Source organism: Coptis chinensis, chromosome 4 (genome assembly GCF_015680905.1).
Source record: "Coptis chinensis isolate HL-2020 chromosome 4, ASM1568090v1, whole genome shotgun sequence".
NCBI lineage: Eukaryota > Viridiplantae > Streptophyta > Magnoliopsida > Ranunculales > Ranunculaceae > Coptis > Coptis chinensis.
This window is the reverse complement of record NC_141459.1, coordinates 11,233,058-11,238,434: the sequence shown is the minus strand read 5'-3', so window position 1 is coordinate 11,238,434 and position 5,377 is coordinate 11,233,058. Positions and strand designations below refer to the sequence as shown.

The 5,377-nt window shown below is 37.6% G+C and overlaps 1 pseudogene; it reads right to left on the bottom strand.

The window, feature by feature from the left end:
• Positions 1 to 4,126: 4,126 nt before the first annotated feature.
• Positions 4,127 to 4,771, bottom strand: LOC147501861 (uncharacterized; annotated as a pseudogene).
• Positions 4,772 to 5,377: the final 606 nt, after the last annotated feature.

Genomic DNA, 5,377 nt, shown 5'->3' with positions numbered 1-5,377 from the left:
AGCTATTCTTCAGTGTATTCAATTTCTTGTACTACAAGAGATTTCTTTTAGAGGCCATGACGAGTCCAAAAAATCAAAAAATGGTGGAAATTTCAAGAGAGTGTTGGGATTTGCAGCGATGTTGAATGACAAGGTTGCAGAATTATTAAAATATGCTCCGAGAAATGCCACATATACCTCACATTCAATTCAAAAGACAGTTTTGCATATATATGCCGATAAAGTGAGAGAGAGAGAGAGAGAGAGAGAGAGAGAGAGAGAGAGAGAGAGAGAGAGAGAGAGAGAGAGAGAGAGAGAGAGAGAGAGAGAGAGAGAGAGAGAGAGAGAGAGAGAGAGAGAGTTCGTGAGGAAATTGGTGATGCAAAATTTTGTGTTTTTGTTGATGAAGCACAAGATAATTCAAATAAGGAGCAAATGGCGATTGTCCTAAGATTTGTTGATAGATGTGGTCTTGTTAGAGAGCATTTTCTTGGAATTGTTGGTGTTAAAGACATTTGCGCTTTAACTTTGAAAGAAGCTATATGCAATATCCTTGCTTGCCATAATTTGCATATTATAAATATAAAAGGTCTAAGTTACGATGGTGCTAGCAATATGCGTGGTCAAAGGAATATATTACATGCATGGTTTATGAAGGAGTGTCCATATACATATTATGTGCATTGCTTTGCACATCATCTACAACTTGCTCTAGTTGCGGCTTCTAAAGATGTTTATGATGTTTGGTTGTTTTTTTTTCCAAGTTGGCTTCCATTGTTAATCTTCATGTTGCGCCTAAACGTAAACATGAGTTGAAAGATACTCGGAAAAATGAAATTGATAAGCTGGTAGCTAGTGGTGAACTTGTTACTGGAAAAAGGAGCTAATCAAGTTTCTACTTTGCAACGAGCAGGAGATACTAGATGGAGTTCTCATTTTGCTTCAGTTTGTAGCCTGAAAGAAATGTTTGATTCAATTTGTATAGTTTTTGAAAGCGTCATGAAGAACGGGTCAAACAACTATATGTGTGGGGAAGCTAAAGGTGTTATTCTTGCAATGAAAAGTTTTGAGTTTGTCTTTCTTTTTTATTTATTGTATAAGACTATGAGAATTACTACTGTCTTATGTAAAACCCTGCAATAAGAGTCCCAAGACATTTTAAATGCTATCAGCTTAGTCTCGAGTATGAAAGCACTTCTTCAAGAATTAAGAGGATCTTCTTGGGACGTTTTCCTTTCTTTCTTTTTCTTTCTTTCTTTCATTAACCCGATGCTCCTATCTAGTAGGTATTTTGGCAGTAGACTTACGTCCTGACCATGGAAAACCCAATGTGCCAGTTCGTGCGCGTCGCCATTATACCGCCTATTAATCCAACTATATTTACAAAACTTAAGCGGTCTGATACGCTTTCCTTAGCGATGTGATTTTGTTTTGCAAAAAGCATGACATTGGTATGCCTGATATGGGTGCTCGACACATAGCGGATACAGGTCGTTCTTGCCAGCAGAAAGATTACATTACAGTTAAGCATCACTACCGCGTCGAGTTATTTAATGTTGTAATAGATTACCAGTTGGTGAAATTAAAGAACAGATTTCCAGGAGAAACAATAGAGCTTCTTTATCTTAGTTCCGTTTTGGATCCGAAATATGCTTCTAAGTCTTTCTGCATTGATGACATTTGTAAACTCGCAGAAAAGTTTTATTGGGGAGACTTCACGAAGCAAGAAATACATCATTTGAGAAGTCAACTACAACATTACAAACTTGATGTACTCAAACATCCTCTTTTTCAGAAATTGTCTACCATCTCCGAATTATGTCAAAGATTAGTTGAAACAAGAAAGATAAAGATCTATTATTTGATTGATAGATTGATTCGTCTTGTCTTGACACTTCCTGTTTCCACGACGACTACAGAACAAGCATTCTCAGCTATGAAATTGCTCAAAACACGACTCCGTAACAAGATGGGAGATGAATTTCTTGCAGATTGCATGGCTATTTACATTAAACAGGAATTTGCTAAAGAAGTTGATTTGGATATAATAATAGATGTATTTGATAAGAATCCACACAGATCAAAACTTCACTAGTGTGATACTAATGTGCTATGTTATTCTTGCACATTTCTTTGTTATGTTTATCTAGATCTATAGTGAAAACATTCTTTTGTCTATTTTGGGTAAGATAATAAAAGTGATAACTCTTTTGTTTATCAATGCTAACTAATTATGAACTCAAATAGATATTCAGATAATTTTCCGTAGACAGTGATTATTGGTTCCTAAAAAAATATTTAAATGTTAACTCCATGACAGCCCCCCAATCTAAAATCCTAGATCTGCCCTGTATATACCTAATGTGCTATATAGGTTTAACTATAAATTTGCAGCCCCAAGCCCCCGACTTGGAATCCTGGTTCTGCCCCTGCCTAGAAGAATTATTTGCTTAGAATGAGTTGGTGCTAATGGATTGTGAGTTGCTTCGTCTTATACGACGACCTTGATGCATGGCCTGTGGAATCTCTCCATACATTCTATTCTATGAGGTCGTCCAATATATCCACTTGTAATATGGACCAAGTTGGCTGCGTGACTTATGTCTTTATTGAAGTCCTGGATGGGCGGTTCTGTTGCAATTCATTTCAGATTTTCAGGCCAGCTTCTTTGGTGGATGATAAGCCAAATAGTTGGGATCGCATTCTCATTGCTACAAAAGCGTATCATTGAGACCTAATTAGTTTACATGCATTGCATTTACTCTGATCACAACTGTATTTGTTCTTGTGGTCAAGCCCTATTTAAGCATTTTCACTAACATGGAGAATTGATAGATACTATTCTAGCTAGAAAAAGAAACACTTGATTTTTTATTTTTTTATTTTGATTTTTTTAATACAACGAACTCAATAATAATCTTGTTCCTTTTGGTTTACTTTTTTTCTTCGATAATCATTTCCTTTTGGTTTAATTATTTCATTTATAATTTTTTGCTACGTTCATGAATAAATGAAATAATACACTGTGTTCCATTCAATTAGTGTTTACTAAGTCACTCCATTTAATGCGCGATCAAACTCAGACAATTTGCTAGATCGGATTGATGAATGATAAAATGGTCCTTTCCATTCAATCTGTGTTTCCCAGTCTTTTGTTCTAAGTTTTTTTTTTTGCTAAGTTTGTGTTTACTAGTCAATTATTAGAAAAGCATATTTTGAAGTCAAATTAGAACAAATGATGATTTCCTTTATTTCATTGCGTCAAAAAGAATTGGGGTTTTTAGGTTTTGGTCCTCCTAATAATAGGGTAATTAGGCTTTGGTCCAACAATTATCGTTTATTAGGTTTTGGTCCTCCTAACCGTGAGTTGGCCGTGAGTTGATTTGGTTGACTAACGATGGACGTCCACCCATCTCACATATTTTGCTATTACCCACAATACCCTTATGAGGTCCTGAGTTGACCATCTCCAATTTTGGTCTGACCAGCAGCACCAAGAAATCATTCGACGGTATGTGATGAGGCAATTGGTCAATCTTCGGAACAAGGCGATGGTCAATCTCGAGAACAAGGCTAAGAGGAGAATCGTAATCAAGGCGATGGGTTCACGGTTCGAAAAAAAAGACCATTGGGTGTTGAGCAAGATGGTTCCGGGTATGGTTTTCAGCAGCGAAATTTGAGTAATAACCCAACTAGTAGCTCTCGATTCCTTCCACCTTCACTGACTCGCATTTATTGCCGATACCATTAAGTCTTTTTCCCATTGCGGTTTCTACAACATCACCTCCAATCCATTTTCCAAACTACCCACCGACCCCTTTCAAGAACTAGTAGCCACACTCAAGATCTTCGACTTTCACTTTAGTCATTTCAAGACCCAATTCTACTTCACCATCAACATTCCAATCCTAATTCTTCTCGTAGACAACAAATCCTTTTCTCCAACTCATCTCTCTCGCCTTTGAGACTAACTCTACTAGTTAGTCCGACCAAAGAGCACCAAGAAATCGGGAGGTTTCAAAGAATGGTTGCTTGGAATGTTGGTACGATGCAAAAAGGGAGGAGGAGGGGTGGTAGTGGAGTAGGATTTGTCTTCAATTCGCAATGACCATCACAACCAAGATTCTCGCCAAATAATAGAGTGAGATTACTTATCAGCACCTCTACCAAGCATCTCCTTGTACCTGAGAATAGAATCTAACCTCTGCAACTTCAATTGGTTCTTGAACTTGTTAATGAAATCATCTGCCTTTGCATCAACTTCTTCATCATCTCTGAAACTCTGCAAAGTACTCTTCCCTTCTCTTACAGTAGCTGGTTTAGTAACTTGTATATCTCCAGATGCTGGTTTTGTATCAGATATAATGTTCTTGTTACATGATGATCTTCAATATTGTGATAAGTTTCATCCATGGGAAGATGATGGTTCTCTTCGAGATTCTCATCAAGATTCTCATATGGGAATTGGTCAATGTGTTGTTTATCATCATGGGGTATGTTAAAAGTGTCTAAAACTTGTTGGGAATGTTCTAGTTCTGAAGGTTGAAGTGTAGTTATTGTGATTGAAGAAAATGGGTTTAGTTCTTCGGACTTGTAACGATATAGATTAATTGATTTCACGCGTTGTAAAAGAGATGGAGATCTAAGTAACCGGCCGGGTTGTTGGTTATTGTTGTTGTTGTTTTCTCGGTTCTGTTTCTGAGTTCCAAAACCACCAGAAGCAACAACAATGGTTCCAATCATGGGGTAAGTAATCGACGGTTTGTTTGATGTCCCAAAACCTCTGCAAAAATTGGTTTCATCACTTTAATTCGATATCTTTCCAAATCTCTCGTCGTCGATTCCTCTAGCCTTTTAACATCTTTAACTAGATTGTCGGGCTATGGAGCCATTATAGAATGCTTCCGCCCATGCCTTCCAATTATTTGAAGTGTTTGTGCTAGTTTTCGTTTCGCACATACCGCCTTTGTTGCAAGAGGGTTCCATTTTATGTGAATATATCATGAAGTCCCTTTGTCGGCCATGATCCCCAATCTTGTTCTATCCATTTGCATGTAGAGATAAGGAGAGATTTTGAATCCCTTTCAAGCAAGACGCTCTGCCGGTCTCACCACCTTTCCTGTGGTAGCTTTCCATGTTGTTTCCAAGCTTCATAAAGCCCCCGCAAGTTCCCAAGAACTTGAATAGAAAGTGCTCCAAAGAAATTTTGAGGCAACATTTCCAAAGATACATGTTCAAATGAAACGAGAGAATTGAATGGAGAAGTAAGAAGTTAAGATATTTGCAACCCACAAGTTTCGAAGTTTGACATCAAGAACAAGCACCGCTTAGGGTCCGTGGTCGGCCACCACGATAATCTTGTTGTTTCTTTTGTCAAGACACGTGTCTCATCACATAC